Source organism: Phacochoerus africanus, chromosome X (assembly GCF_016906955.1).
Source record: "Phacochoerus africanus isolate WHEZ1 chromosome X, ROS_Pafr_v1, whole genome shotgun sequence".
In the NCBI taxonomy this organism is placed as follows: domain Eukaryota; kingdom Metazoa; phylum Chordata; class Mammalia; order Artiodactyla; family Suidae; genus Phacochoerus; species Phacochoerus africanus.
This window is the reverse complement of record NC_062560.1, coordinates 787,342-797,697: the sequence shown is the minus strand read 5'-3', so window position 1 is coordinate 797,697 and position 10,356 is coordinate 787,342. Positions and strand designations below refer to the sequence as shown.

The 10,356-nt window shown below is 54.1% G+C and overlaps 1 long non-coding RNA gene across 1 annotated transcript; it reads left to right on the top strand.

Moving 5' to 3' along the window:
* The first annotated feature begins 228 nt into the window (after window positions 1–228).
* On the top strand, window positions 229–3,122 carry LOC125118337 (uncharacterized). The gene is made up of 2 exons (XR_007132814.1): window positions 229–890; window positions 1,171–3,122. It is a non-coding gene; the product is annotated as an uncharacterized LOC125118337 (long non-coding RNA).
* The last annotated feature ends 7,234 nt before the right edge of the window (window positions 3,123–10,356 follow it).

The window sequence follows — 10,356 nt, the reverse complement described above, 5'->3', positions numbered from 1 at the left end:
AGGACAGGAAGTTCATGTGGCAGCTCAGTGGGTTAAGAACCCGCCTAGTATCCACGAGGATGCAGGTTTGATCCCTGGCCTCGATCAGTGGGTCGAGGATCCGGTATTGCCGTGAGCTGTGGTGTAAGCCCCAGAAGTGGCTCAGATCTGGCGTTGCTGTGACCGTGGGGTAGGCCGGCAGCTGTAGCTTCGCTTGGGCCCTAGCCTGGGGCCTTCCATATGCCACAGGTGCAGCCCTAAAAAAAAGAAAAAGAAAAACAAAAAACAAACAACAACCAGTGCCAGATTTGCTTTGGGACTTTGGGGAAGGCACAGGGGGCATCATGCACCACCAGGCTCCCTTCTGGGTATAACGTGGGACTTCAAGAGAACAGGTCGGGGGTGGGGTGATGGAACATTAAGAAACCAGGGGTGAGGAGGGTTCTGGCCACACTGACCCAGGAGGGTTCCTGCTGACAGTGTGGCCGGATGATCAAGCCTGATAGGCTTCAGCATGAGGAGCCCAATCAGATGTCAGGTAATCAGATACGGAGGGTGGGGATTCGGGTTAAATCCACGGACGTGATTTCTCCCTCAAACTAGGTGATGCAGGGACGGACGCTCGGACACAGAAGTCCCTAAAGTCAGATGCCTGATACTGCCCAGTCCAGAAGACAACCTGTTGGGTGGTAACCCTGTCTCTGTCAATGTCCCATCAGAGCTGTAACCATTTATCCAATACCAGTGGCTTTGCAGCGACACAGGCAGCTCCAGATGCCAGAGGACACCTGGGGGCACTGCAGCCAAACCCAGCCTCTGTCCAGCGGCCCCCGTGAAGCCTCCGAGACAGAGTTGGGGTGAAGCAGAAAAACCAGCTCTATGGCTCTGCCAGGCACAGGAGGCCCCGGCAGGTGAGCCCCTCCCAACGGGGTCCTCCCTTGAGAGGGGACAGCCAGGGCTCTTCGAGGTTGAGCTGCAAACCAGGGCTGCTGATGAGGATGCGGGAGCCTGCCTTCTGCTCCCTCCAGAGGTCACTTCAGACTCATCACGGCCGCCGTCGGGGGGTCCGGGGACGGTGCCTGGTGGTCTGTGGGGGGATGGCCCCTTGCCCTTCTCTCTGCAGTGAAGATGGCTCACCAAGGAAGGGGTGTGGGGGAGGGTTTCCGAGGGAAAAAACCCCACGTGCCACAGACCTCTACGTAGAAAGGAGCCACGAGGGACAGAAGCAGTTCAGCAAGGACGAGACCTCGTGTGCAAAGCCGGTTCGACTTAGGTCGTGGCCAAGGCCGGGCTGCACGTCCTGGAGACTCTTGCCACTCGTTTTTAGCTGTCACCATGTCTCCTTGTCATGAAGTCTGGAGTCAGCGTTTTGAGACGGAAGGGAGGCCTGGGAGGCGAAAGGCGAAGTCTTTTCCTTCCCAACCCAAGGACTCAGGGGCTGGTCCCCGGTGTCCACACCTTCCCCCGAAGTCTTCCCATGTGCAAAGGAATCCCCACCTGCTGTTGAAACCCATGCGGAGTGTTTCCTATGGCCGCCCCGCGCCCCCATCCTGACACAGACTTGGATGGACAGAGATGATCTTGCGTGTGTGCTCGTGCGAGCGTTCTTGCTGTGCCAGGCCACAGGGAAGGCCTGCTCTGGGGGCTACACAGTCATGCTTCCAGAAAGCTGTTTTAGTCTGGGCTGTGTGCTGCAGGCACGGTCCACCCCAGGGCACCTGGTTTCTGCCCCTCCCTGGGCTCCGGTTTGAGGGCGGGGATGCCCTTCTTGGTAGGACGCATCAGCCGGGGCCACTGTGTGCGTCCTCCAGCGGATCAAGCGTGCGGTGGTGGGAAGTTCCCCGAGGTTCAGGGTTCCGGGCCGGTAGAGACGCCCTTGTCTGGCACACAAGGGCTCCGCAGCGGGGGTCTCTGGGAGGGCAGCGAGCAGGTGGCCCGTGCCGATCTCGCCGAGCGTGAGAGCCACGCCAGAGGCGTGGGGGGAGCACTGGCCAGCCTGCACTGAGGGAAGACGGGGTGGTTCTTGTCCCTGTGCTGTCGGACCTTCCGCTGGAGAGCAGGGGATGGATAGACCTCGGCTCTGGCCAGCGCCGGGTGGAGAAGTCTCTGGAATCACGTGACGGGCAATTCCAAAGTCACGGGTTAGGGGGAATTCCCCAGCCCCACCCCACATCCTGAGACTCGCCCCCCTCCCACCCAGAGATTCTCCATATGCTTTGATTTCTGGGGGGTCCCGGACACTGAGTTCCACACACACCTCGAAACATGCAAAAAGGTTGTGGCAGGCGGCACTCAGGACAGCCGTGAGTCACAGATGGTATCTCCCCTTTTCTGGGCCCACATCCCCCTGGCCCGCCCCAGCTGTTCCCCTGCGCCCTTATCACTGGCCATCAGTGTCGGAAATGACTGTCCCAGGCTGAGGTGCATCTCCCCAAAAAACCCAGCTAAGAACCCGTGTGCCTGGTGGTGCCGGGATGTTTGAAGATGCAGGTGGAACATGCAGGAGAAGGGGTGCCAGTCCACTGCATGGACTGGAGGGGACAGCAGCCCTAGAGCTGTGGAGAAACTGACGCAGCAGCGGGGAACCTGTCAGGCTGGGCTGTGCTGTGTGACCTCAGGCAGCATAGGGACTTCTCTGAGCCTGGTCTCCTGACAGTTGTGAAAACCTACCGCCTCTCCCAGGGCAGCTCTCAGAAAGAAAGGGGTGGACAGAAGCAGGAGCTGGCCAAGCCCTATTGACTTGGGGTAGTTAGACCCCTGTACAGCCTGGCACAGGCTTTATCCAATCCCTAAGGGCAGGCATCACTCCTGGGATGTCACTTAGCTGTAGCACTTACAGGAGAAAATCGATTTTCAGGTGAACAGATTTCAGGCTTATAAAAGGAAGTATTTGTCTGTGTCTCAGGGAGGGTGTGGATTTAACAAATTAATGCAATCTGTTGACCTTAGAAAGCCCAATCCATTGCATGGAGCCAGTGAACACAACACAGACTGCAGCTGCAGGCACTACTGCTCACACTGGCTATGCTGGGTCTTGGGTATTTTTCTGTGTCCTCTGAAATTTGTGCAGATACAATGTGGCAAGCTTCTGCTGTAACTGTGAGTTTACAGATGCTCTGGAATGGAAACAAAATCCCCCATCAGCTGGAACAGACATTGCCTCTGTTTATTAGAAACCACAACCTCTGGCTTTTCTTTTGGACGCAGGCATTTTTCATAGAGCCTCCTCTCAGAACATGGAACTGTAACCCCCCCCCCCCCCCCCACACACCCCGCTCCCCCCCAAGCCCATCAAAGCCATCATGGAATCCTTGAATCCCTGTGCAAGCCCCCGAGTCCTCATGCTTTTGGCTTTTTTTTTTCTTTTTAGGGTCACACCTGTGGTGTATGATATGGTGGTTCCCAGGCTAGGGGTCCAATCGGAGCTACAGCTGCCAGCCTACACCACAGCCACAGCAACGCCGGATCCGAGCCACGTCTGCGACCCACTCCCCAGCTCACGGCAACGCGGGATCGTTAACCTACCGAGCGAGGCCAGGGATGGAACCCAGAGCCTCATGGATACTCGTCGGGTTCTTAACCCGCTGAGCCACAATGGGAACTCCGCCTTGAATTTGGATGGAAGGAGGTCAGTCCACACTGGAGGCTGCAGCTTGAACAGTTCAGGTGGGACATGTGGGCCATGGGGCTGGTGGTGGAAAGAACCTGGAAGGGCCTGGGATATTGAGATAAAATAAGAAATACAGGAGTTCGCATTGTGGCTCAGGGGAAACAAATCCAACTATACTTTTGTTTTTCCTAAAACCCTCTCAGGTCCCCCGGGGTGAGGGGAGGCACAGCTTTTGTTCTTTACAGTAAGTCCTTTTCACCCCAACAGGGGCCCCTAGATGCCTTCAGGATGAGGGTCGGTTGCCATGGGAACCAAGTTGGTGGTGAGAAGGTTGGAAGTTTCAGTTCCACCCCCTCAGGAAGTCGGGGAGGGAGGAAGGGCTGGAGCTTGGATGAATCAACACGCCCAGTGATTTAATCTCTCCGTGGAACCTTCATCAACCCCTAAACGGTGGGTTTCGGCAGCTTCCGGTGGGTGACATCATGGAGGGGCTGGGAGGGGCTCTTTCTGGCTCTTGGACACAGGACAGGGGACAAGGCCTGCTGGCCGGGGTTTCAGGTGGGAGGGGGCTCCTGGTGTCGCAGAGACGACCCTGGGTCTTCTGTGCCGTCCACGCTGGCATCCTTTGGAGTGTTCCAGGTGGCACCTGGTTCTGGGCGTGGCCGCTCCCCACGGGGACACCTGTGGCTGTGGCTGCGCTCTGGTCCTGTCTGCAGCTGCAGACTCCTCCCTGCACAGCGTGTCCCTCAGCTGGGCTCTGGGCCATCCTGGGGGATGAAGGGCAAGTGTCCGCTTACCCCAGTGCTCCTGGGCTGCCCGGGGGGGTGCTTGAAGCTCATCGTCCACAGACATTCCTGCCTGCTGCCCCCCAGGGAAGCCAGGGGAGACTCCCGACTGCGGGGTGCCTGATGTTACGGCCAGGGAGCCAGGCAAACATCCCTCCCCCCAGCCTCCCCCCTGGATGCTGCCGCTGCGTCATGCTGGCCCATCAGTAGTCCTTGCTGGCCCCAGGGACACAGATCTTAAACTGTCAGGAGGAAACGGTGGATGAGGCCATGGATGCTGTGAACTGGAGTCGGGCTCTGGCCACCTGCCCCTACACGGATTGAATCATGAGCCGCTGGAGCGGAATCCACAGAAAGCATTTTCCCAAAGTATACGCCCCAGGGAGTTCCTGTTGTGTCCTAGCAAGTTCAGAGTTGGACAAGCATCCGTGAGGGTGCCGGTTTGATCCCTGGCTTCGCTCAGTGAGTTAAGGACCTGGGGTTGCCATGAGCTGTGGTGTGGGTCACAGATGCAGCTCTGATTCCTCTGCTAGCCTGGTAACTTCTGTATGCTGCAGGTGTGGCCCTAAAAAGAAAAAAAAAACAATACAAAAAACTCCCACAAAAAGCCAAAACCAAAACCAACTCCCCCCCGCCAAAGAAACCAAAGTATATGCCCCAGGCTTGAATTATTGCTGTTTAGCGTGGATGTGTGGTCAGAATTTAGCCGTGAAAACATAAGCTCAGAAATCCCTCAAGACAAATATAGCCTTAGTTTTTTTTTTTGTCTCGTTTGTTTTTTCTTTTCTGGTTGCACCATGGCACATGGAGTTCCTGGGCCAGGAACCAGATTTGAGCTGTCATTGCCACCTGAGCCATTGCTGCCGCAGCACCAGATCCTTTAACCTGCTGTGCTGGGCCGGGAATTGAACCTGCGTCCTGGAGATGGCACCCATCCCATGGTGCCCCAGTGAGCACTGTGTGTCCTCCTTTGGATGAAACATCCCCTTCGCCTTCGGATCTAGGCTCGTCTTTGTCCCATCTCTCACCAGGCAAGGTGTCTCAGACGCCGTGTGTGGGGTTCTTCCTCCACCTGGGGGGCAAGGGGAGGGGGACCAGTTAGATTTTTAATAGGGGACAAAAAAAAATTTTCCAGACATTGGCCAGGCGCAGTGAGGGGCTTCTGGTTACTTTGGAAAAATACGTCGTAAAAACGTCTGTTTTCTCAGCATCGCTGCTGACGACACATGCACATTTTCTTCAATTAGAAAACAACAACAACAACAAAAAAACCCTACAAGGCATGTTTGAAGGCTCCTCTGTGTGCCCGCCAGAAAACGCCGGGAATTTAAGAGGTGCTGAGCTGTGCGTTCAGAGGCTCCCTGTCTTCAGTTGGAATAACATTTTACCAGGTTCACAGATGCCAAATCAAGTTAGGACACACACCCACCCACCCACCCACAGGCTCCCACATTCCCACTCTGAAGCCCCCACATCACAGTGTAGACAGTCGTGCAAATCCTTACATTTTATAACTGGCATGCAAGCCACTTCCTCCAGGGCGTCCTGCCTCCTCAGGCTCTGGGTCCGTCTTCCCGGGGCTGTGGGACGGAAACCTTGATAAAGAGTGAATTTTCCAATTCTCACCACCCCCCGCCCCGATCACCCACCTTATCCTGCTGGAAACACAGGATTTGGAAAGTTGCTTCACCAGAACCGCAGGGCGCTTGCGCGTGGGCACCGTGTGCCCGTGTGGGTTTGCATCAGCAAACCCCTGGGAGCAAAAGGGTGGAAGCGTCTTCCCGGAAGATGGTGTTTCTCGTACACGGAAGGTCGGGCCATCGCTCGGGCACGTCTTAGGACTTCCGGCTGGGTGCAGACTCCTCTGGATTCCTTCAAACATAAAAGCCCAGTGTTGACAACTGCTGACCTACGTGGAAGCCCCTCGGCTTGGTGGCGGCCAACAGCATACTTTTATGGACGCACCACCTGGGTGTGTGAAGGACTTTTGGTTTCTCCGGGGAATGTCTGCTGTCTCATTTAAACCATTGTTCCCTATTCCGATGCCATCAAGGAAGCTTCCATCCTCTGCACCTCCCCGCCTCCCCCGGCTTATATGAATGTCTTACTTGTGAGTCTGTGCTTATTCCATCCATACTGGTTTACCGCAAATTCTGACTTAGGGATTGTTTCATTTAGCTAGGCTGAATAACACATTATGATAAACCAGCAACATACGTTGTGTGGCTCATTTCCTGGCGCGGGCAAGCACATTTCTGTTTATGAGGGCGGACGCGGCGTTTAGCTCTCCCACAGAAATGATGCAATCTCTGTGAATCCCTACCTCCGTTTTGGTTCCTTCTGGAACCCAGGGCTGTAGGCATCCCAGCGTGAACACTCTGGTTTCACGTTTAGGGTCAAGAATCCACGTGGACGCTTTAGCTCCTGATGAGCCCAGGGGAAAGGCGTGTTGTCCCCGTGCATGGACCGTTGATGCCTTTCCATCCCAGCCTCTTTTCCTTCGATGGCAGCAGGGGCAAGCACTTGCTGACAGGAGACGGGCACGTGCCACCCGCCTCTACACAGGCTGAATCCTGAGCTGCTGCCGCTGCCGGCCCCCGACACCCCCTGACAGGAGCTCAGGGTGGGGACCAGGAGTGAGGCCTCTGTGCTCTGGGGAAACTGGAAGAACAGGGCTTCAGAGGGTTAGGGATTTTCAGGAGAAGATTTCAGGAGCCCGAGTCTGGCATCTCCTCGTACCTAGAAAACCACCAACATCCTTCCTGGTGACGTCTGCTCCTCGTGACCAGCGGTGACCTTCACGAGGCCAGCAGGGACCTTCCCCACCATGTGAGCTTGGTGGCGGGGACTCCCCCTTCACCGAGATCAGACACTCTGCCCTCCCCCTGCCTCTTCGGAGCGGTTCCTCGGAGCTCCTGGGATGCTGCCTCCCGGGCTCTAGTGGTCATTTTGCCCCCAATCAAACTGACCTCACAGCTCTCAAGCTGTGCATTTTTTTTTTCCAATTGACATGCTCCTTTAAATTTTGAAGAATGTGAAGAAGCAAACTCTTACCTACAGACTAAAAAATGCTATGGTTATTTTTAACATAGTTTAGATAACATTGCGGCATGGTTTTCAAGATAGCCTTTTTTTTAATATACATTTTAGAAAACATATTTCTCCTTAATTAATTAATTGCTTTTTAGGGCCACAGCTGCAGCACATGGAGGTTCCCAGGCTAGGGGTCGAATCAGAGCTACAGCTGCAGGTCTACACCACAGCCACAGCAACATGGGATCCGAGCTGCTTATTCAACCTACACCACAGCTCATGGCAACGGCAGATCCTTAACCCGCCGAGCGAGGCCTGGGGTTGAACCCGCATCCTCAAGGATACAAGTCGGGTCCATTTCCGCTGAGCCACAATGGGAAGTCCATTTCTCCATGTTTGAAGAAGGCCCTCTTCATAAACATAGTTTTAATGGCTGCAGGTGTTGGTCAGATTTCATGGTTAAAAGGCGCAAAACCTAGTTTAAATTATCTATCATCTGTCATCTCTCTATTATGTCTACCTATCTATCCACCGTGGGTCTGTATGTGTGTATTGATCACTTGTCTCTCTCATCTAATCCATCTATATCCATCCACCTCTTACCTATTTTATGCCTCTATGTATGTTTATGTTCTTCATTCATCTGATACATCTTATCTGACGTGCATACCTAGTTATTTATTGGTCTATTTATCTAATCAACTACCTATCTCTCTCCCCCTCTCCCTCCTTCTCTCTCTCTCCCTATTTATCATCTATATACCTATCAATCAATCAGTGCATCATCTCTAAAATCTATCTATTGACTTATCTGTCCGTCATTTCAGTACATGGATCCAGGACATATTTTGGGAATGCTCAATCCCTATGCTGTATTTGTTGGGCATTGAAATGTTTTCCAGGGAGGTCCCCTTTGTGGCTCAGCAGGTTACCAACCTGACTAGCACCCATGAGGATGCAGGTTCCATCCCTGGCCTCGCTCAGTGCTCAGTGGGTTAAGGATTTGGTGTTGCCGTGAGCTGTGGTGCAGGTCACAGACGTGGCTCGGATCCCGGGTTGCTGTGGCTGTGGCGTAGGCTGGCAGCTGTAGCTCCGATTTGACCCCTAGCCTGGGAACCTCCGTATGCCGCAGGTGCTGCCCTAAAAAGCAAAAGCAAAAGCAAAAAAAATATATATATATATAGATAGATAGATAAAGATAAAGAAAGGAAACTGAATTTGGGGATCCTAGGGGTGGAGAAGGCAAATTATGGGGAGCTGAGTGGGAAAGTCTGGTGAGAGAGGGTGTTTTTTCAGGTTTGTTATACAGACTTAGGGTAAGCCTTGTCTGTTGATAAAAGTCCCTAAAAGCCTCCTCTTCCAGGTGTGGGAGAGATACCTGTCTACAAAGGGGCCTCGTCTTTATACCTGGGAAATTCCTTCCCAGAAAGAATACTTTGGAATTCACCTGGGAGCTCCCATTGTGGCTCAGCAGGTTAAGAACCCAGCTTAGTGTCCACGAGGATGTGGGTTCGATCCCCGGCCTCACTCAGTGGGTTAAGGATCCGACCTTACTGTGAGCTGTGGTGTCGGTTGCAGACGCGGCTGGACCCTGAGCTCAGGGACCTCCCTGTGCCTCAGATGATGCCATAAACAGAAAAAAAAAAAAAGGAATTTATCCAGAGCCTACTGGTTCTCGTGGCCTTTAGCTGCAAAGCATCCACGTGCCAGAGGGACGTACTTGGGGCTGGGGCTTGAGGAACCAGAAAGAAGGGTGAGAATTTGGGGGCCTTTATAGCTTTTTAGCAGGTAAAAGGGGGTGTGGGAGGAAAGGCCCTGAGGGGAAAAACAAGTGACTTTTTGGAAAGGTGAGTGGGTTTTCCAAGCACAGAGGTCAAGCTGGTGGTGATGTTTGTCTGGTATGACTGGTTTTTCCTCCGGGGACAGAAACGCTCTGGAGAAGGGACTGGGGGGGACTGGGGGAAGGGGTTTTAAATGCTTTAATTTTTTTGGTGGGGCTGGTGGTGGCCACAGGGGGTTTATGGTGGTTTCCTCTTTGAAGAGGAATTTGCGAGGGATTATTTCCTAGTGAAACCCAGCAGGGCTTGTCATGTACAAGCCTCTCTGTGAACCCCATGTCTTGTTTTTAGGGAATAACCTTCAGCCTCCCGGCCCTTCCCTGAGCCCCAAAGGGCAGGTGCCCACAGGTGCTGATCAGGGAAGGGAGGGGATGCAGAGACCCCGAGGGGCCGCCTGGGGGCAGGTCCTGGTTCCCCTTCAAGGGATACACACAACAAAGAGTTTGAGCTCTTCTGCAAAACGAAACCCCCACCCAGTGAAAGCCAGAGAGGAGGCCACCTAACCCAGTCCTGGGGCCACCAAACACCAGCTCTAAGGAAGAACGCAAGCTTGCACCCCGACCCAGATCCTTATCTGCGGCCCTAGTTTCCATTCGCAAACTGTAAAACCTTCTCCTCTTTCCCAAAGCGGGGGTACCGTCTTTAGGGGATGAAGCTGCTGTGTCCCCCTTTGTCTGGCAAAGTCAGAAAGCTAGTTTTTTGTCTCCTTGCCCCCAAACTCTCATCTTTGCCTTGCTAGTCGGCACAGAAGCTAGTGTTTCGGTCACACTAGCAGTTGTGAAACTGGCGGAATGCGTCCCAGGGCTTGGCGAGGTGTAGCTTCTCCTGTCTGGGCACAGAAGGCATTCAGCTCGAGGCAGAGTGACTGGTAAGGAAAGAGGTGATAGGGTGCTTGTGACAGGTACAAGCAGGCGGCCCAAGAGACCTTGTGGCTGCAGGATTATAATCACAGGAAAAGTGGGACGGGGCCAAGACCCATCTCCCTCGTTCTCAGCAGACGTCAAGCTTCCATCAGCAGCTCCTCCACGTCCAGCAGGCCTGTTTTCCTGTCCCTCTGTGGTCAGACGTGTCCTGTCATGCACGGTGGCGATGACCAGAAAGGCGGTGTCAT